Source organism: Ailuropoda melanoleuca, chromosome X (genome assembly GCF_002007445.2).
Source record: "Ailuropoda melanoleuca isolate Jingjing chromosome X, ASM200744v2, whole genome shotgun sequence".
In the NCBI taxonomy this organism is placed as follows: domain Eukaryota; kingdom Metazoa; phylum Chordata; class Mammalia; order Carnivora; family Ursidae; genus Ailuropoda; species Ailuropoda melanoleuca.
In genome coordinates this window covers 89,862,735-89,886,529 of record NC_048238.1, presented here as the reverse complement: position 1 = coordinate 89,886,529, position 23,795 = coordinate 89,862,735, and the positions used below count along the sequence as shown (strand labels likewise).

The 23,795-nt window shown below is 36.5% G+C and overlaps 1 non-coding gene across 1 annotated transcript; it reads right to left on the bottom strand.

The window, feature by feature from the left end:
- Nucleotides 1-1,438: 1,438 nt before the first annotated feature.
- LOC117797592 lies at nt 1,439-1,545 on the bottom strand. Its single transcript, XR_004622591.1, has one exon. It is a non-coding gene; the product is annotated as a U6 spliceosomal RNA (small nuclear RNA).
- Between the last annotated feature and the right edge of the window lie 22,250 nt (nt 1,546-23,795).

The window sequence follows — 23,795 nt, the reverse complement described above, 5'->3', positions numbered from 1 at the left end:
TCTTCTTCCATTTCTTCTTTCCTCTATTTTCATTAGATACAGTCAAACATACAAACATAAATAAAGGGATTTTTCTGATACCCCTGTTGTTTTTTGCTTAGATTCCTATCATTGTCTCTTTTCTTGTTTTGTTTTACTTTTTTTTATTTGAGTATAGTTGACACAATGTGACATTAGTTTCAAGTGTACAACATAGTGATCCAGTTTCCTTATACATTGTGCTGTGCTCACCACAAATATAGCTACCACCTGTCACTGTTCAAAGCTGTTACAAGATCATTGGCTATATGTTATGCATTTTGGGTTTTTTGTTTTTTGTTTTTTGTGGGGGTTTTTTTGGTTTCATTTCTCCATTAACAAAGTTCCCATTTTTTATTATATAAATATTTGTTACCTAGCCTTCATAATGGTCTAGACACCAGTAGCCACGGTGGTCTTAAAATAGTGGTTGATGACTACATATACTGGTGTTATATGCAAGTAATGAATCATGGAACTTTACATCAAAAATTGTACTGTATGGTGACTAACATAACATGATAAAAAATTATTATAAAAATAAAAGAAGAACCACATCTTAATCAGCATTCGAGGTAGTTTTGCCACAAACATTTTTGCTGTGTCACTCATTGGCTATCAGCTAGTTTTGTCGTAAGAGATAAAATAATGAAAGATAAAAGAGGGTTGTTGAAAAGGTCATAATAAAATGTGAAAAAATTGATTAAGTTCGTTATTAATTTCTTCCTATCATTGTCTCTTAAATGGTCTCATTGTCTCTAATCTGGTTCTGCTCTAGTCACTTTAAATATAAATAATGAATTTTTAGTTTAACACCAATACCCTTAATGATTCAATCCCTACTTACACTTCTACTCTCATGTCCTGCCACATATAGTTTGTGCACCATCCACCCATATTTACTTGTATTTCTTCAAAAATAATATTTTGTTGGTTTATTTCTATAGATTTTTATATATTATATTCCTCTTACCTAATATATGTTTTCCTTCTTTGTCTAGGTCAAAGCTACCCTATATTCAAAACTTATCTCAAAACCCAGGATTAACATCCTGACCATTCATTGTTTTTCCCATACCACACTAGAAACCTGCTTGTTACTTTTAATTGTTACTCCCCCCAGTCACTACTCTGGTCAAACCAGTGTATGTTTTTAAGTTTTTGATTCCAGTTAATTAATATACAGTGTAATTCAACACTTGGTGCTCATCACAACAGCTGTACTCCTTAATCATCATCTATGTCACCCATCCCTCCACCACCTCCCCTCTGGTAATCATCAGTTTGTTCTCTATAGTTGAGTCTGTTTCTTGATATCTATCTCTCTCTTATTTTTTCTGCTTATTTGTTGTGTTTCTTAAATTCAATATATGAGTAAAATCATATGGTATTTATCTTTCCTTGACTGATTTATTTCTCTAAAAATATGGAATGTTTCATGAATTTGCTTGTCATCCTTGCACAGGGACCATGCTAATCTTCTCTGTGTCATTCCAATATTAGTATATGTGCTTCCAAAGTGAGCACAAACTAGTGTATTTTTAAAGTCTGATGGTTGGGGCACCTGGGTGGCTCAGTAAGCAAAGCATCTGACTCTTGATCGAAGCTCAGGTCTTGATTTCAAGGTCAATGGGTTCAAGCCCCACATGGGGCTCCATGCTGGGCATGGAGCCTACATAAAAAATATAAATAAGTAAATCTGATGGTAATATAATCCCATTGTTTCACCAATGCAGCTCTAAGAACTAAACTAATGACTGAGAAATGGAAGATGCTCACTCTCCTCATGCCTTGGTAATGGATTATTTAGACAGCCTGTTGCTTAGATTAATTTCTTATTCTTTTCATTATTCCAAAGAGTTTGGCCTGCCCAGAAGAAAATAAGAAATCAACAATAAGTCCAATAATCATTAATATTTCACACCTGAGAAAATTGAACACAAAAGGTTAAATTCTTCTCTGAGTTACAGAGCTAGTAAGTGACAGAACCAAAATTTTACCTCTAGGAGGACAACTCCAAAACACTTGTTCTAAACCATTATAAGATATTGAATTTTACCAAAGAAAACTGGACAATATACACATATTAAACTGGAAGTGATCACTACATTTTATAGTTTCTAAGCTAGGTATGGCTAAAATACCTTTTATTTTAGCAAATATTTTTAAAAATGTTAGCCATCTATTAAGTATGTGCAACTGTGCTGGCTTAATGCTAATTTAAACCAAATACATTTAAAGTTTGGAATAGTCTAACTTTTTGGTAAAAACAGAAACTCTGAAAATGGGTTAAAAAAAACTTCTAAGGGTCTGTGAAACCACACTGACTCTGGTATCATATAGGGTCTAAAATAAGGCTTCTCTGCTTACTAGCTATTTGGCATTGAGTGTGTACCTTAGCCTTTCCAAGCTACTCTAAAATAGTAATTGTAATAGTGCCTATTCTTTTCAGTATTATGTATGTGAGAAAGTACCTAGCATCACAATTATTGATCATTGTCAATTCCTTCCTTTAAATATCTGCTTTAGTAGGCATCCTATACCTACTTCAAGTGGTTTCAGCATTTTGTTATGAATTATGTTCATGCATAAAAATGTATGTCATTTACAAATTATCACATCTGTTATTTGACAAATGTCAAAGGACCTCCCAATATTACTTAGCTCATATAAGTTCTATATATGTGGAAAATAAATTCCATGATATTAAAACAAAGTATTGAAAAAAGATATAGTCATTTCAACAGATTTTTACATGATATCCAAAAAAAAGAAGGAAAAGAAAAGAAATCGTGCCCATTCTTTTTATTTTCATTCAACTCTCTACATTAACATCCACTGGTTGCAACTCCAGTAACCAGCTTAAAGAATATAAATGCTGCTGATCAGATAGTAACTTGTTCTGAAAACTGTACAAAAAAGGGGATATTGAGTGAAATTAGAGCACAAGTAATTTAACAAAGATGTCACTATACATGGCTATCATGAGTTATTAAGAGAAATTGTGATGTTTCCTTCTTTTTACTTCTGTTAGTTTAGATTCTAACTGGAAGTGCTTAAGAACTATTTTCTAATCACTCTCTGTTTGCTAATGCCAAAGAATCAACAAGCTAGGCATTTGCAGCAAAAATAAATGATTATATCACATATCTCAGTGTATCAGCGGCTAATAATTAAAAATAAACACACACACATTGGGCAACTTTGGAATCACCTTTAGATGCTTAAACATCACAGGAAAAACATATATTATGAATACAGATGGACTTTATGTGTAAAGATGGGAATCTCATTACATACACAAGCTAATACAAAGACCTATTCAATGAGCTGGATATATTAATATCATTCTATTATAAGAATACTGTGTTCTAACCTTAATGATTAGCAATCACTGGTGGAAAAGATTCCACAAAGAGTAACACTTTAAATATTCAAAGACTGTAGCACTGACTATGTATATCAGTTTTTCAGAAATAAAATCTCTAGAAGCTTATTCCTTTTTAAATGAAGCAAGATGACTTTGATTCTTATATGACTGAATGGGATAAATTAGGGATGTTTGAATATTATATTAGGTAGAAATATTTTTGGTTGCAAGAGAAGATCTAAATAACACTGTGTCATAAAGAAGTCTTCTTTTCTCAAATAACAAGACTTTTTTTTTTTTCCTGTAGGAGCTGATTCACTGATTCAATATAGGCAGGCTGGCATTTCTATGATTCTGTTGTCCTTTCCCACAAGATTGCAAGTTGCCATATCTCCAGGCATCCCATTTATATCCTAATCCATCTAAATGCTTTTTTTGTCAGAACTCATTACTTGACACTTGGCTACAAATGAGACTGAATTAAAAAGTATTTAGTTTTTACTTCATATAAATTGGAGGTAAGTAGAGGGTATAAATGTTTGGGAAATGGGCATTAGTGTTAGCTGACCTACAGTTTCAACCACAGAGTTAAAGCTTTTTAATGGAACTCTATATCGTTAAGAGAAATTATGTTCTATTGCACCTACTTTTCCAATGTAGTTGATACTATGGATAAAAACAACTATGTTCTCACATTAAATAACTCAGATCCACTTTAAGGGAGATATTGTATTAGAACATTTGCTTCATCTGCTTCATTCACTGTGGCACTTATTTCTGTTCTTGTGTTTAAACTGAGTTTCAACCAACAGTATGTGACGCTTTAAATACAATCACTTTATGAATAGAGGAAGCATCATGTTGTTGACTTAGTAAATTCCTTAGAATTGTTGGAATGTTACTATTATTTCAATTATAATTGACCAATCACATGGAACCTCTGAATAGGACAGATTGTTGAAGTTTCAGTAAATTCCTTTCTTAAATTTAAATTTGAAATTTTTAAGTAATCTCTATGCCCAACATAGGGCTCAAACTCATGACCCTGAGATCAAGAGTCACATGCTCTAGTGACTGACCCAGCCAAGCACCCCAGTTTCAGTAAATTCCTAGCAAAAATACAAACAGATGAAAATAGATTTGAAATAACAATATGACATTATTCAAAGAAACTTAAACCATCACTAAAGTTCCTTGTGCTTACAAAGTTAGCTATGGATTTAAATCCCCTGAGATGATTTTCAAAACAAACTTCATTGCCTCTACTTCAGTCTATCTGAATCAAAACGTCTGGGTGTGGAGTCAACATATCTCTATTGTCAACAAGTCACAGGTGGCTTTTTGCATTTGTTTTCAGACTAACAATAAATAATAAGTATACAACTTAGTGTTGTACACCTTTTAAAAAAAGATTGTTTCTATTACTTTAATATAGTAAACTGCAAATAAATGTAATGAATGGTTACTAATAAGAGTTTAAATGAGCCTCATCAATAAAGTTTATTTAAAATAAAGCAAACAATTTTATTCTGGGAAGTTTCAATCTCCAAAGATTTCAAGATATATGATCTGATACACACTTGTAACACTTGAGGGGAAAAATATTAAAAGAAAGAGAATTGTACTAACAAATTTAAAAGTCTGGAAAGCTTTGATTTCCAATTCATTGAAATTCAATTAGGCCACTTATCTGAGAAGAAATTTCAGTTCAAGGTCCTCGAAAAGTTCAAGTTCTCCTTGGAGATTCAGTGCTGCACAGCTACTGTTCATCAGACAGCTGAGATTGCTGATGGGTTAATTAATCACATCAGCCCAACTGGAAAGCAAGTTTCAAATTGTTCAATGGAGTGTTGTCACTGCCAATGATTTCTTTTTTTTTTTTAAAGATTTTTATTCATTTATTCGACAGAGATAGAGACAGCCAGCAAAAGAGGGAACACAAGCAGGGGGAGTGGGAGAGGAAGAAGCAGGCTCATAGCAGAGGAGCCTGATGTGGGGCTCGATCCCATAACACCAGGATCACGCCCTGAGCCGAAGGCAGACGCTTAACCGCTGTGCCACCCAGGCGCCCCAATGATTTCTTATTCTATATCTTGATGGAGGAGAGTTTATCATTAATGAACAAGTGAACTCCAAAACTTGGTTAAGAGCTCTCTTAGAGACAATAAGGTTTAAATTTCCTCCCCAAATTTCTAAATTCCCCTTAATAAGATGGCATGAAACACAGAAATATGTTAGCAATGAAAAAATATGCATTTTTTCTCCAGGTTAAAATAATTATAGTAATAATTTTAAAATGGCAAAACATATCTTAATATTGGATTATTTTTAGTGTTCTCTTCCCCTACATATACCATTTTTTGTATATATATATATATATATATATATGTTTCTCTTTTACCTAGACATTTTTATAACCTTCCCTAATATTCTACTTATTACAATATATTCTAATATTTTAACAAACTTCATGTTACCTTGTACCTTGTGTTATAGTTTCAACACGTCTTTGTTTTTATTAACAACAAATGTGAAAAGTAAGCCTTCAATATTTAATAAACTGGCATGCTGATTAGGCCAGACTTTATCTTTTCATGTTGTCAAGTAGAAATGCTAGCTACAAAGTATCAAAATATGTTGTTATTTCAAATGATACAATAATATTAGTATTGACAATACTGATAATAATGTTTAAAATTTACCAAGCTGGGTAGTGGACTAACATATTTGTTACTTTTCAACCTATTTTTAGGCCCCATGCAAGTCATCAGATATTTCAAGTTTTATTTTAATTTTTTATTCAGAAGCTTCCTTAATAATTTATAGATAAATACAAAAAAACCAAAGTCAACATTCTACCAAGGCATCTTTTGCAGAAACCTGTATGTACATTTATTGTTATAAAGGTTTGTTGAATTCTCTAATAGTTACATAATAAGACAATAACAGTAATAATAATAAGCGTGATAAAATTATTAATACTTAAAGAATGTTTTCTATATACCAAGTAGTGTACTATGTAAAATTGCAACATGGATTCAAACAGACCTAGTTTTGGTCTGTTTTTTACCTTGAGAATTTTGTTGATTTCTCTAAGCCTCAGTATCCTCATCTATAAAACAGGCATAATAAACATAACTGCCTCATAAGGTTGTGATGAATAATTGTGAGAATAAAAGAAAAATGAAAAGTAAAAGCTTGGTATAAGGTAAATTGTATGATGATTATGAAGATGCTTAACAGTGTATTGATTCTTCTTCCTCCTCTTAATTTTTAACCTGTTAATTAATCTTTGTGTCTTTGTTACTTATCACAGAACCTGCAACATTATAATTACTCAAAAAGAATTAGTTAAACTGAGAGGCCTGGGTGGCTCAGTTGGTTAAGTGTTTCCTTTGGCTCAGGTCATGTTCCCAGAGTCCTGGGATCAAGTCCTGAATCGGGCTCCTTGCTCAGGAGGGAAGTCTGCCTCTCCTTCTGCCTGCTGCTCCACCTGCTTGTGCTAACTCTCTCTTTCTGGCAAATAAAAAAATAAAAATCTAAAAAGAAAAGATTATCATATGGTTTCACTTGTATGTGGAACATAAGGAATAGCATGGAGGATATTAGGGGAAGGAAGGAAAAACTGAAGTAGGAAATCAGAGGGGGAGATGAACCATGAGAGACCATGGACTCTAGGAAACAATCTGAGGGTTTCAGAGGGGAGGGTGTTGGAGGGATGGGGGTAGCCCAGTGATGGGTATTAAGGATGGCACGTGTTATAATGAGCACTGGGTGTTATATGCAAATAATGAATCATGGAACACTACATCAAAAACTAATGATGTACTGTATGGTGACTAACATAACATAATTAAAAAAAAAGATTAGTTAAACTGAAAAGAAACTATATCAATGTATGCTCAGAGTATCTAAATAGATTTTTCTTTTTAATAAAAAGCCAATATTTGTATGTTATAATATTGGTGTTTTCTAATCATTATTTCACTTCCCCAATTTATTTATTTTCAATTTAGGTGCTAACTTTTTTGAGTTTTGCTTTATTGTCCCACCCCTTTATACAGTATATTTTATGTTTTAATATTTATTTTATTTAAGCTATGAAATATATCAATTACTTCACTTCCTTATATTTTCAGCCTGTTTTCCCCTTATAATTGATTTTGACAAATGATTATAAAATATTCAAATAAATCATATACTCTATTAATGAATAAAGAAAACACAGTAACACAGAACACACAAAAATGTGTTTTGTGTGTATCTGTGTTTGTGTTTTGATGCTTTTGGGAAGAGGACACTGAGAGAATGTGATTCCTTGTTGAACTGTGAGTTGGACCTTGGGAATTGGAGTCTCCTTACCCCCTCTTCTATCCTTGGAATGTACATACCACCCATCATTCCCACACTAGGAGTTGTTTCAAGGAGGTAACCTTGACAGAGTAAGGTTTTGTTGAGACCATCTGAATGGTTTACATGACTGAAACCCATTAAGGCCACTATATGGCATAACATTCTGGTGGCAGGAACAGAGATCTACTCATCTTGTGGCCACCAAAGACAAGTCTTATATACAAGTTCCTTTGTTTATTAAACCTACCACCTACCATTCTGGAGTGGTCTGCCTCTTTCTTCCATCTCTCCTTGCCCTCTGAGTACAGGGGCCACTTTCAGATTTCACCCAAGAAACTCTCAAGTTTGTGAACCAATAATGCTACAGTTGGTGTTATTATTTTTAGGACAGATAGGGAAATATCTTTGAATAAAAGGAAATTCAACCTTAAGTGTAATTGGCCTTTAAGAGGAAAATTTTTGCTTAGAAATCTAAAGCTGAGTAAGATTTCAGCAATCCTTTTAAAATAGAAATTTCTTATGTGTCATTCTTTTGCTAAAAAAATAAAAACAAAAGGAACTGATGAGTGTGGGTGGAAAGATAGCATAAGGAACAGACCAATGTCAAAGCTAGAAGAGAAACCATAGTCAGATGCAATATACACTTAGCATTTAGGTTTAGATTATTGAAATTATATGTTTTTTTCCCTATCTTGAAAGAATTAATATTAAATGAAAAGTAATATACAAACTAAGGGTAAACAAACAATTTTTTAGCAATTCTAGGTAGCTAGTGGGAATTTTAATTTATAATAAGCTCTTTGGATATAACAATATATCATGGTATTGCACAGAGGTCAAAACCACACGATGATAGATTATAAATAGAATCAATGTAATTATTAGTAGATACACATCCAAAGTTAATATCATTTCTGCCATAGGCTAAGATATGAGATTAATAGCAAATGTTTATTTCTTAAAGAGTTGATACTAATAACCACTTGAAACCCTATTAGGTTTCATTTAGTTTTTAGAATGTAAGTTTTTCTTTCCTACTCATTTTGTTTTCTGTCTCCTGGCTTAAATAATCAAATAATTCATTTTAAAAAGAGGTATTTAAGAAACTCTGATATGATAGCTGAGTAATATTCCATTGTATATATGGACCACAACTTCTTAGTCCAGTCATCTGTTGAAGGGCATCTCGGCTCCTTCCACAGTTCAGACTATGGACTATGAGAAACAAACTGAGGGCCTCAGGGGGACGGGGGGTGGGGGAATGGGATAGACCGGTGATGGGTAGTAAGGAGGGCACGTATTGCATGGTGCACTGGGTGTTATACGCAACTAATGAATCATCGAACTTTACATCGGAAACAGGGGATGTACTGTATGGTGACTAACATAATATAATAAAAAATCATTAAAAAAATAAAAACTTAAAAAAATTAAAAAAAGAAACTCTGATATGCACAGGCAACTTGCAAAAATTAATTTAAACCCAACTGACCTTCTGAGTCATCACAGTATCCCTTTAAAAAAGTCTCAGTGAAAAGGAGCTCAATACCATGGTCTTGCTATATAACCAAACTCAATAAAGGGAAGGAAAAAAGTGTCTGGAGGGAAAAATTAAATGGAAGAAGAGTAAACCTATCAAAACAAATTTCTTTTCTCTAAATTGGTATAGCAATGTTTCTTCCTCTGTTCTAACCCACAAGAATCAAGCATTCAGATCAATGTCTATTTTATTGGAAGATTATGGATGCGGGCTGTCTTGAGAGCTTGTCTGGTCGATTTCCTTGCCTTCAGGTGAGACTATCTCTAAACTAGTTTAGACAGATGAGTATGGTAATTGTAATAATTTCTAGCAAGAGTGATCTCAGGACCTTCTTTCAGTTATTTCTTCGTTGATGAGCTCTCATTATTTAATATGTATTTACAGTTAGGCATTATCTGAATGCTTCAGCCAAAAAATTGTAAAGTACCTAGAATCGTGCCTGACACATTGCAGCTACTTAGGAAGAGTCAAATAATTAAAGTCAGTGAAAGGCCTTGTGTCTTTTCTCCTAGTTTCCCAGTCCTTCAATTGTCTATTTACAAAGTATAAAAGAATAATAGAAGTTCAGATTTGAAAAAATCTTAAAAATGTCCTCACAATTCTCAACTTGGATTTCTCAAACTGAACTATTACCTTTAATACTGTATAAATGGCAATAGCAGCATCAATAGCAAAAATGCAAGCATGTTGTAGAAACTGTTACAAAACAAGGAAAATATATGGAAAAGAAAAGGTCCCCAGGTAAAGGTGAACGGGATAATGCTCTGGCAGCAATCAGGGATAGAGTGAAGACATCTAGAAAGGAGTTGGTGAAGATGATAATTACCAGTGAAATCACTGAGGCTTACATAGCATGAGAAATATAATTTAAGAAGTTATTAAGCAGCCGGTGGCTACCATTTGAGGTGTTGATTCCCAGGAGATAAAGAAAATCACAGCTTGACCAACTTAGAAATGAATGTTTCAATACTGAAGAAATAAAATTACACTAAGAAAAATTGAAAAAAGATTTTCCTCTTGCCCATCTCCAAAAATGGATGCTATGTTAGAGTTAGTTCAAAGGAAGGGTGAGCAACATACTCTAATGAATATTCATTAACTGTGGGTTATTTCGGCAAACAAATTATGTCTTCTAGTAAGTGGAATTTTCAACTAAAATGGATGAACATGAATTGAATGGGCATGAACTACCAAGGTTATGTAAAAGTGTGTTGTTTTAATTACAATATTTTGAAGTTTTCTACTTATATTTTTGTTTTTTATTTCTAGTTTAATTCCCTTGTGGTCCAAGAGCATACCTGTGTGATTTCTATACTTTTGAATTTGTTAAGGTATGTTTTATGGATTGAATATGGTCTTTGTTGGTGAATGCTCTGTGTGAGTTTGAGCAGAATATGTATTCTGCTAATTTTTAATACAGTATTGTATAAATGTCAATTTTAATCAGTTGATTGATGATGCTGTTCAACTATGTCCTTACTACCTTTCTGCATGCTGGATCTTTCAGTTACAGGTAGAGGTGTGTTGAAATCTCCAGCTTCAATAGTGGATTCATCCTTTTCTTTTATATCAGTTTTTGCAATTTTGGTGTATTTAGACCATTTATATTTAAAGTGATTGTTTATATGGTTAGATTAATATCTACCATATTTGTTACTCTATTCTACTTTTTCTATTCATTGTCCTTCTATATTTCTTTTTTTTTTGTCTTCCACTACTTTTCTGCCTTTTATGGTTTTAATTATTTTGCATGATTCAATTGCTTCTCCTCTCTTAACACGTAATTTATACATTTTTGAACATTTTCTCAATTCAGCAATTTCATTTTATTTTATTGAAGTATAGTTGACACACAAAGTTACTTTAGTTTCAAGTGTACAACATAGTGATTTGACAACTCTGTATATTATGCTATGCTCACCACAAGTAGCTACCATTTGTCACCATACAATATTATAATACCATTGATTATATCCTTATGCTGTAGCTTTCATCCCCATGACATATTCATTTCATAAATTGAAGCATGTGACTCCCACTTTTTTAATGGTTGCCCTCATACTTGGAATATGCATTTACCCTAACCCAAGTTTGCTTTCAAATAACATATCAATTCTTAGGTAGTACAAAAACCTCATATTCCCAATTTCTTTCTCCTGTCCCTTACGACATTACTTTCACTAATTTCACTTATCTATAAACTTTAAGTACTAAATACGTCGTAGCAGTGGAGTTAAGATGGTGGAGGAGTAGGGGTTCCCTTTTTCAGCTGGTCCCCTGAGTCGAGCTGCATAGGGACCAGACCATCCTGAACATTGACAGAATCAGCCTGAGACACAGGAAGATGCATCTGGATCTCTACAAATGAACATCTCCAGCGATGAGTATTGACGTACAAAGCGGGGAGCCATTAGGCCATGCACAGATACTGGAAGATAAATGGAAGGGGAGGGAGCCGCAGCATTCGGACACCAGGAAGATGTAACCAGCTGCACTGGGGAGCGGGCGGACTCGCGGATCGGCACCTGTGAGAGAGCAGACTGAGACCATGAGCCGGGGAATGCATGCAACCAGTTTGAAAACCGGAGTTCTGGAGTGTGCAAACCACACTGAAATGGAGCTCCGGAGTGCATGGGCAGCTGGTGGCTGGCGGGGTTAGAAACACAAAGGACAGAGACATGCTGGCCCTGGAAGTGAGGGCTGGGACACTGGCTGTGGGGCACACATCCTGGTACGCTGTAGGGTTTAGCAGCACCAACAGAAACAGAGTTAGTGGCCAGAGGAGCACAGTGGAGAAACATCCGCAATTCCTCTGTACTGAGACAGAGGCTGAGATTTGGCGAATGCTGCTCTGACTCTCAGAAGAAGCACAGCAAACCGCCAGGGAAAGCCGCCAGAGAACAAAAGCCTGGAAATACCGGCTCACAGTGTGCCCATCCCTATCCCCCCTCACAAGGGACAGGGCAACTCTACCCAAACAGGGTTGCCTGAGTATCAGCGCAGCAGGCCCCTCCCCCAGAAGGCAGGCTGAAAAATCAAGAAGCCCACATCCCTAAGGTCACTATAAAAAAAGTACACACTGCCTGGGTCCTGGTCAATAATTTGGGCTCTGGACAACCCCACAACCTCTCCTCATCAGAATGATGTGAAGGAGAAATCCCCCCTAGCAAAGAAAAGACAATGAGTCTGCAGCTTCTGCCACAGAACTAATGGATATAGATATAACCAAATTATCAGAAATGGAATTCAGACTAACAGTGGTCAAGATGATGTGTAGACTTGAAAAAAGTATTAATGAAAATATTAATGAGAATATAGAATCTCTAAGGGTGGAAATGAGAGTGAATCTGACAGAAATTAAAAATTCTATGAANCTTGAAAAAAGTATTAATGAAAATATTAATGAGAATATAGAATCTCTAAGGGTGGAAATGAGAGCGAATCTGACAGAAATTAAAAATTCTATGACTCAAATGCAGTCAAAAGTAGATGCTTTGATGGCCAGGGTGAAAGAGGCAGAAGAACGTATTGACGAATTGGAGGATGGGTTAGTAGAAGAGAAAGCTAAAATAGAAACTTGGCTTAAAAAATTCCAAACTCAAGAATGTAAGTTACGGGAGATTACTGACTCAATGAAACGATCCAATGTCAGAATCATCGGCATCCCCGAGGGGGTGGAGGAAAACAGAGGTCTAGAAGAGATATTTGAACAAATTGTAGCTGAAAACTTCCCTAATCTAGCAAAGGAAAAAAACATTCATGTCCAAGAGGCAGAAAGGACCCCTCCCAAGCTCAACCACGACAAACATATGCCACATCACGTCATAGTGCAATTTGCAAATATTAGATCCAAGGATACAGTATTGAAAGCAGCCAGGGCAAAGAAATTTCTCATGTACCAAGGCAAAGGTATCAGAATTACATAAGACCTGTCTACACAGACCTGGAATGAGAGAAAGGGTTGAGGGGGCATTTTTAAAGCTCTTTCAGAGAAAAACATGCAGCCAAGGATCCTTTATCCAGCAAGGCTCTCATTCAGAATTGATAGAGAGGTAAAGACCTTCCAGAATCGCCAGTCATTGACCAATTTCATAACCACAAAACCAGCCCTACAGGAGATATTAAGGGGGGTTCTATAAAAGTAAAAAGGTCCCAAGAGTGATACAGAACGGAAAGTCACAATCCATAGAAACAAAGACTTTACAGGCAACATGGCATCATTAAAATCATATCTTTCAATAATCAGTCTCAATGTAAATGGGCTAAATGCTCCCATAAAACACCACAGGGTTGCAGATTGGATAAAAAGACATGACCCATCCATTTGCTGCCTGCAAGAGACTCATTTTGAACCTAAAGATACATCCAGACTGAAAGTAATGGGATGGAATACCATCCTTCACGCCAATGGACCTCAAAAGAAAGTGGGGGTAGCAATTCTCATATTAGACAGATTGGATTTTAAACTAAAGACTATAGTTAGAGATACAGACAGGCACTATACTATTCTTAAAGGATGTAATCCAACAAGTAGATATGACAATTATAAATATATATGCCCCCAACAGGGGAGCAGCAAGATACACAAGCCAATTCTTAACCAGAATACAGAGACATATAGATAATAATACATTAATAGTAGGGGACCTCAACACTCCACTATCAGCAATAGATCACCTAAGCAGAAGATTAACAGAGAAACAAGAGCTTTGCATGCCATACTCGACGAGTTGGACCTCATAGATATATATAGAACACTACACCCCAGAACCAAAGAATACTCATTCTATTCTAATGCCCATGGAACATTCTCAAGAATAGACCATGTTCTGAGTCACAAAACAGGTCTCAACCAATATCAAAAGACTGAAATTATTCCCTGCATATTCGCAGACCACAACACTTTGAAATTGGAACTCAGCCACAAGGAAAAATTTGGAAGAAATGCAAACACTTGAAGACTAAGAACCATCCTGCTCAGGAATGACTCGATAAACCAGGAAATCAAAAATCAATTTAAACAATTTATGGAGACCAACGAGAATGAAAACACAACAGTCCAAAACCTATGGGATACTGCAAAGGCAGTCCTAAGGGGGAAATACATAGCCATCCAAGCCTCACTCAAAAGAATAGAAAAATCTAAAATGCAGTTTTTATATTCTCACCTCAAGAAGCTGGAACAGCAACAGAGACAATCTCTTCAATAAATGGTGCTGGGAAAATAGGACAGCTACATGCAAAAGAATGAAACTTGCCCACTCTCTCATACCATACACAAAGATAAACTCCAAATGGATGAGAGACCTCAATGTGAGACAGGAATCCATCAAAATCCTAGAGGAGAACATAGGCAGCAACCTCTACGACAAAGCAACCTTTTTCATGACACATCTCCAAAGGCAAGAGAAACAAAAGATAAAATGAACTTGTGGGATTTCATCAAGATAAAAAGCTTCTGCACAGCCAAGGAAACAGTCAAAAAAAATACGAGGCAGCCCACGGATTGGGAGAAGATATTTGTAAATGATACTACAGATAGAAGGCTGGTATCCAAGATCTATAAAGAACTTCTCAAATTCAATACATGTGAAACAAATAAACAAATCATAAAATGCGCAGAAGATATGAACAGACACTTTTCCAATGAACACATGCAAATGGCTAACCGACACATGAAAAAATGTTCAACATCATTAGCCATCAGGGGAATTCATAGCAAAACCACATTGAGATACCTCCTTATGCCAGTTAGAATGGCAAAAATAGACAAGACAAGAAGCAACAATTGTTGGAGAGGATGTGGAGAAAGGGGGTCCCTCCTACATTTTTGGTGGGAATGCAAGTTGGTACAGCCACTCTGGAAAACAGTGTGGAGGTCTCTTAAAAAGTTAACAATTGAGCTACCCTATGATCCAGCCATTGCACTACTGGGTATTTACCCCAAAGATATTGACGTAGTGAAGAGAAGGGCCATATGCATCCCAATGTTCATAGCAGCATTGTCCACAATAGCTAAATCATGGAATGAGCCAAGATGCTCTTCAACAGATGAATGGATTATAATATGTGGTCTATATATACAATGGAATATTACTCAGCTATCAAAAAGAATGATTTCTCAACCTTTGGTGCAAGATGGACAGCACTGGAGGAGATAGTGCTAAGTGAAATAAGTCAAGCAGAGAAAGACAGTTATCATACAGTTTCTCTCATGTATGGAACATAAGAAGTAGGAAGATCGGTAGGAGAAGAGAGGGATAAAGAAGGGGGATAATCAGAAGGGGGAATGAACCATGAGAGACTATGGACCTGAGAAACAAACTGAGGGCTTCAGAGGGGAAGGGGGTGGGAGAATGGGATAGGCTGGTGATGGGTAATAAGGAGGGCACATATCACATGGTTCACTGGGTGTTATATGCAACTAATGAAGCATCAAACTTTACATCAAAAAGCAGGGATGTACTATATGGTGACTAACATAATAAAAAATATTATTACAAAAAAATACGCTGTTGCTATTTTTTGGAACAAATTATTACCTGTTAGATCAGTTAAGAATGAGAGATTATTTTACTTTAATTCCTTCTCTAATGCTTTTTCTTTCTTTATGTAGATTTGAATTTCTGACCTATGTCATCAAATTCTCTGTGAAGAACTTTTCTTTTTACAATAATTTTTTATTATGTTATGTTAGTTACCATACAGTCTGTGAAGACCTTTTAACCTTTCTTTCAAGGCAGATCTTCTGGCAAAAAAAAAAAAATCCTCTTTTTTTGTCAGAGAAAGTCTGTATTTTCCATTCACTCTGAAGGATAATTTTGCTGCATACAGAAATCTAGGGAAGTGATACTTTAAAAAATACTTTACATATTTCTTTCCATGTTTTGCTTGCATGCATAGTTTCTGAAGAGAAGTTTGATGTAATTCTTATCTTTTTTCTTTTATATGTAAGGTGCCACTTCATCTCTAGATTCTTTCAAGAGTTTTTCTTTTTTTTTTATTTTCTGCAGTTTGTATATATAATATGCCTAAGTGCAGATTTTTTTTTTGTTATTTATCCTGTTTGATGTTCTCTAATTTCTGGATTTGTGGTTTGGTTTCTATCATCAATTTTGAGAAATTCTGTCATTATTGCTTTAAATATTTTCTTTCCTTTCCTTTCCTTTTATTATCTTTCTTTGATATTCTCCTTATGCATATGTTATACCTTTGTATTTTGTCCATAGTTCTTGTATATCATTTTTGTCTCTTTCATTCATTTTTTCTTTATATTTCAATTTTGGAAGTTTCTATTGATATTTCTTCAAGAGCACTGATTTTTTCTCAGCTGTTTCCAGTTTATTGATGAGTCCACCAAAAGTGTTTTTCATTTTAATTATGGTGTTTTTGATTTCTAGTATTTATTTTGGATTATGTCTTAGATTTTTCTAACTCTGTTTATATTACTCATCTGCTCCTGCAACTTGTCCACTTTTTTCATTAGCACCCCAATCATTTTAATCAGTGTTTCAGTTTGTTTTGTTTTGTTTTCCTTTTAGTTCCCAGTCTGATCATTCCAAGATCTCTGCCATATCTGAGTCTGGTTCTAATGCTCGCTTTTTCTCTTCAAATTGTGTTTTATGTCTTTTAGTATGTATTTAATTTTTGTCATGTGCTGGATATGATGTACTATAAAAAAGGAACTGAGATTACAAAAAAGACCTCATATTAGTGTGAAATAATGTGAACTTTTAAATAAATAACATGAAGTTTTATGTTTTAATCAGGGTAGAGGTTGGGCTGTTTACTGTTTGTTTTAGCTGTAGGTGTCTGAGGCTAAAATTTCCCCAGTGTCTTTGGTTTTGTCTCTCTTTTTGCAATTTCCTTAGATACCTCTTAAATATTGTTTTAGAGGTATAGCTGCCTCAATTGTTCTCTGCTATTATTAATCAAGAGCCTTATTGATTTGGTATCAAGGTGTGGGAAGAAGGGGAAGTTTTCTATAGTTGTATCATTAGTCAGTCTTTTAGTTAGCCTCTGCCCCGGGCTATGATCTTCACAAGTGTTTCTCATTTTGTTTTGCTGCCACCTGCTTAAGTGAGGCCGGTAGGCTAGAGGGACCTGGAGAGGGATCTTTCTCTTCCTCCAGGTGGAAGGCTAGAGCAAGCTAGAGTTGGGTACTTCCCTTCTCCCACATATCTGGGATCTGCTAAAACCCTATTCAGGTAGTCTTTAATAAAATTATTTTCATTGAGAATAGGCCTTGTTAAGAAAACGGAATTCTGTGATAGATTTTAAAAATATCTTCTTTCTCCCACTCTCTGACAGAAGCAAGAGGGAATGGTGCTCCAATCTTTATTGTGAGAACCTAGTAAGTCTCCTGGAAGTAAAACTCATGAAAGTGCAGGGGTCTTCCTAAGATTGGCTCCCTTGGAGTTCGTTTTGATTTTGTTTTGTTTAAGTTCAGTTAGCCAACATATAGTACATCATTAGTTTTTGATGCAGTGTTCAATGATTCATTAGTTATGTATGACACCCAGTGCTCATCACAACACCTGCCCTCCTTAATACCCATCACCCAGTTACCCCACCCCCCAACCCTCAGTTTGGTTCCTGGAGTCCAGAGTCTCTCAATGGTTTGTCTCCCTCTCTGATTTCTTCCCATTCAGCTTTCCCTCCCTTCCCCTGTGATCCTCCATGCTATTCCTTATGTTCCACATACGAGTAAAACCATATGGTAATTAATTATCTTTCTCTGCTTGACTCATTTCACTTAGATTATCCCCTCCAGTCCCATCCATGTCAATGTAAATGGTGGGTATTCATCCTTTCTAATGGCTGAGTAATATTCCATTGTATATATGAACCACATCTTCTTTACCTTGTTTGTTGAAGGTCATCTCAGCTCCTTCCCCAGTTTGGCTATTGTGGACATTGCTGCTATGAACATTGGGGTTCCTGTGCCTTTCTTTTCACTACATGTGTGTCTTTGGGATAAATACCTAGTAGTGCAATTCCTGAGTCATAGGGTGGCTCTATTTTTAACATTTTGAGGAACCTGGATACTGTTTTGCAGAGTGGCTGCACCAGCTTGCATTCACCTGCGGTTTTTAACAATCAGACTTGTTGAGTTTGAGATTCCAGCAATTTGTCAATTAGTTTAGGTTTGTTTGTCTATTTGTTTTTACCCTAATACTGGTTCCCACAGAGTTTCCTGTTTCTGGTTTTCTGATTCAGTAAGTTGTGGTTCTCTGCCTGTATGTCTCTTAAATCTGGGGGGCAGTGGCTTACCCTATGACCTCAGTTATCTGACTAAGTTAAGAAAATATGTTAATTTTTCATTTGTTTAGTTATTTTTTTTTCTTGGTGTTTGAATGGAAGAGCTGATCTCCAAGTTCCTTATATGCTAGACAGGAAACTGGAAGTTCTGAGTATCTTTTTTTTCCAAGTCCCAGCACCTCTAGGGTCCAGCACCCATAACAGGCAAAACTCCTCCATTCTCTTATTTCACTTATCACCATTCACAATCCTCATCCATCATGCTTTGGATAGGGGTTCTACTGAGACAGAGAAAGCAATTTGTGAAACTGCATAGCCTAAAATCACTCTTGTTTCTTGTTCCTGAAACAGATGGAGAAATTCCCATCCTACCCCCCACCCCCCTGCAACTTCACACACCTTCCTAACTTGGGAGAGAACAAAAAGGGGATTGATTATGAGCAAATGGCCCTTTTCTTCACTTGATGGTGTAAACTATACATATTATCCTCATATTAATGTTATAGTCTATAAAAATGAATATTGTTATTCTATAAAACCTTTGTGGACATCTTATGGAGTCATGATAGTGAACATTACAAGATAAGAGAGGCTGACTGCTTGAACTACAAATGCCATGGATTTGCATCTGATTCTGCACTTTTACTATGATCTAAATGTCAAATATGAAGGAAGAACTTATTGGAAATCCCAATAGGGACAACAGCCTTCCTAAAACAAAAATGAAGAGCTTTCAGGAACTGTTAAGAGAGGGGAGACAAGATAAAGTCCTGCAATAAAGGTTCTTTTCATTGAGACCACTTAACCCCAAGAAAGACTATGTACAACAGTTGGTTTGTGAAGATTAAGGAAAGAAGCAGATATCACTGGAACCATACAAGTAGTGAATTGACTGCAGATAAACAAAATAGATAAAACTTACCCATCAGTGTTTACTGAGTATTCTATTCTAGGCATTATGATAAATGTTAGGTCATGACATGAATAAGACACTGTTACAACTCTCAGGTTTCTCACAGTCTGGCAGGAACTGCCTGAAGCTAGAGCAAGAACAGACAATATAGTTTATTGCTCAGTTATTTCAGAACAACCTAAATCTACTAAACCCAAGGGAAAGACTCTTTGGAAATTACATAATAATAATTGGTGGTGGTGATGGAAACAATAATTACTGTGTCATCCATATGTTTTTTTTTCCCTAATTATTACATTTACCTCAAATGGCATAGTGGCCCTATTAAAACATGGTACCTGGGGGAGAAAAAGATGGCGGAGGAGTAGGGGTCTTTCTTTCAGCTGGTCCCCTGAATCAATCTGGATATCTACCAGGCCATCCTGAACACCCACAAAATCAGCCTAAGAAGTAGGAAGATACATCTGGATCTCTACAAACAAACATCTCCAGCACTGGGTATTGAGGTATGAAGCAGGGAGCTGTGAATCTGTGAACAGATAGCAGAAGATAAATGGAAGGGGGAGGGAGCTACCGTGCTTTTGTGCTGCGAAGCAGTAGCCTCCTGCACCGGGGAGCAGGCTGGACTTGCCAACCGGTAGCCACCAGGAAACCAGACCAAAACCCGGAATTCTGGAGCATGCACTCAAACCACTCAGAAACTGAGACCTTGGGAGTGGGCGTGCAACCAGACTGAAAACCAGAGCTCTGGAGTGTACCCCTGAACCACACTGAAACAGGGAGCTCGATAGAGCTCGTAGGAACTAGGGGTGGCTGGTGGTGTTAGAAGCACAAAGGGCAGAGATGTGCCAGCCCTGGGAGCAAGGACTGGGAGAAAGGCTGTGGGGTGCACAACCTGGGATGCTGCACGGTTTTTAGAAGCACTGACAGAAACAGAGTTAGAGAGGCCAGGAGAGCTCAGTGAAGAGCAGACTGCAATCTCTCTGTTCTGAGACAGAGGCCTGGATACGGTCACTGCTGTTCTGACTTTCAGAAGAGTCACAGAAAGCCACCAGGGAAAGCTGCCAGAGAACAAAAGCCCAGAAAAACTGGTTTGCAATGTGCCCATCCCCCCCACACATGAGACAGGGCAACTCTACCCAAACAGGGTTGCCTGAGTATCAGCGTGGCAGACCCCTCCCCTAGAAGGCAGGCTGAAAAAACAAGAAGCCCACATCCCTAAGGTTCCTATAAAGCAAGTGCACATTGCTTGGGTCCTGGTCAATAATTTGGGCTCTGTACATCCCTGCAATCACACCTCATCAGAATGACAAGGAGGAGGAACCCCCAAAAAAGGAAAGAAACAGAGACTGTGGCCTCTACCACAGAACTAATGGATTTGGATATAACCAAATTGTCAGAAATAGTGTTCAGAGTAACAATGTTCAAGATGATGTGTAGGTTTGAAACAAATATTAATGAAAATATTAACAAAAGATATAGAATCTATAAGGGTGGAAATGAGAGCGAATCTGGCAGAAATTAAGAATGCTATGAATTAAACGCTGTCTAAACGGGAAGCTCTGACAGCCAGGGTAAACAAGGCAGAGGAACAATTAGTGAATTGGAAGATGAGATGATAGAAAAGAAGGGAAAAGAGGGAACATGGCTTAAAAAACTCCAATTTCAAGAAACTAGAATACTGGAAATTACTGACTCAATGAAACATTCCAATGTCAGAATCATCAGCATCCCCAAGGGGGTGGAGAAAGAGAGAGGTTTAGAAGAGATATTTGAACAAATTGTAGCTGAGAACTTCCCTAATCTGACGAAGGAAACAAGCATTCCTGTCCAAGCGGCAGAGAGGACCCCTCCCAAGATCAAGGAGAACAGACCAACACCACGTAACATAATAGTACAATTCACAAATCTTAGATCCAAGGATAAAATCTTGAAAGTGGTTGGGGGGAAGAGAATCCTGATGTACAGAGGGAGAAACATCAGAATAACATCAGACCTGATTACACATAACTCGCAAGCCAGAAAAAGCTGCCAAGACATATTCAGAGAACTAAGTGAGAAGAACATGCAGCCAAGGATTCTTTATCCAGCAAGGCTGTCATTCAGAATGGACGGACAGACAATGACCCTCCAAGACTGGCAGAAACTAAAAGAATATGTGACCACCAAGCCAGCCCTACAAGAAATATTAAGGGGAGTTCTATAAAAGTAAAAGGACAGCAAGACTGATACAGAACAGAAATTTACAATCTGTAGAAACAAAGAATTCACAGGCATGATGTCACTTAAAATCATCTCTCTCAATAATCGCTCTCAATGTGAATGGCCTACATGCTCCCATAAAATGCCACAGGGTTGCAGATTGGATAAAAAGACATGACCCATCCATAATCTGTCTACAGGAGACTCATTTTGAACCTAAAGATACATCCAGACTGAAAGTGAAGGGATAGAGAACCATTTTTCGTGCCAACGGACCTCAAAAGAAAGCTGGGGTAGCAATTCTTATATCAGACAGATTAGATTTTAAGCTAAAGACTGTAGTTAGAGAAACGGAAGGGCACTATATTATTCTTAAAGGGTATATCCAACAAGAGGATCTAAAAATTATAAATATCTATGCCCCCAACAGAGGAGCAGCTCTTAACAAGCCAACTCTTAACCAGAACAAAGAGACATACAGATAATAATATGTTAATAGTAGAGGGACTCAATGCTCTGCCCTCAGCAATAGCCAGATCATTTAAGCAGAAAATCAACAAAGAAACAAGAGCTTTGAATGACATATTGGACCAAATGGACCTCATAGATATGTACAGAACAATCAACCCTAGAACAACAGAATACTCATTCTTTTCGAATGCATATGGAACTTTCTCCAGAATAGACCATATACTGGGCCACAAAACAGGTCTCAAATTATACCAAAAAACAGAGATAATTCCCTGCACATTCTTAGACCACAATGCTTTGAAACTGGAACTCAATCATAAGGAAAAATTTGGAAGACACTCAAACACTTGGAAACTAAAAACCATCCTGCTCAAGAATGATTGGGTAAACCAGGGAATTAAAGAAGAACTTAAGCAATTTTTGGAAACCAGTGAGAACGAAAACACATCAGTCCAAAACCAATGGGACACTGCAAAGGTGGTCCTAAGGGGAAAATACACAGCCATCCAAGCCTCACTCAAAGGAATAGAACAATCTAAAATACAATCTTTATATTCCCACCTTAAGAAGCTGGAGTTGGAACAGAAGAACAGGCCTAACCCATCCACGAGCAGACAGTTGATCAAGANACAGGCCTAACCCATGCACGAGCAGACAGTTGATCAAGATTAGAGCAGAGAACAATGAATTAGAAACCAGGAGCACAGTAGAGCAGATCAACAAAACTAGAAGCTGGTTCTTTGAAAGAATAAAGAAGATTGACAAGCCACTGGCCAGACTTATTCAAAAAATAGAGAAAGGACCCAAATTAATAAAATTATGAATGAAAGGGGAAAGATCACAAGCAACACTAAGGAAATAGAAACAATCATTAGAAACTATTATCAACAACTATGTGCCAATAAATTAAACAACCTGGAAGAAGTGGATGGCTTCCTGGAAACCTATAAACTACCAAGACTGAAACAGGAAGAAATTGATTTTCTAAACAGACCAAATAATCATGAAGAGATTGAAGCAAGGATCAAAAACCTTCCAAAAATCAAGAGACCAGGGTCTGATGGATTCCCTGGGTAATTCTACAAATATTCAAAAAAGATATAATACCTATTCTCCTGAACCTGTTTCAAAAAATAGGAACAGAAGGAAAACTACCAAACTCATTCTTTGAGGCCAGTACTACCTAGATCCCCAAACCAGGCAATGACCCCCTCAAAAAGAAGAATTACAGACTGATAACCCTGATGAATGTGGACGCCAAAATTCTCAACAAGATCCTAACCAATACAATTCAACAGTACATTAAAAGGATTATCCATCATGACCTAGTGGGAATCATCCCTGGGATGCAAGCGTGGTTCAACATTTGCAAATCAATCAGTGTGATAGAGCACATTAATAAGACAAGACAAGAACCATATGATCCTCTCAATTGATGCAGAAAATGTATTTGACAAAATACAGCATCTTTTCCTGATTAGAACCCTTCAGAGTGTAGGAATAGAGGGTACATTCTTCAATTTTATAAAAACCATCTATGAAAAGCCTACAGAAAATATCATTCTCAATGGGGAAAAGCTGAAAGCCTTTCCCTTATGATCAGGAACATGACAAGGATGTCCACTCTCGCCATTATTGTTCAACATAGTAATAGAAGTCCTAGCAAC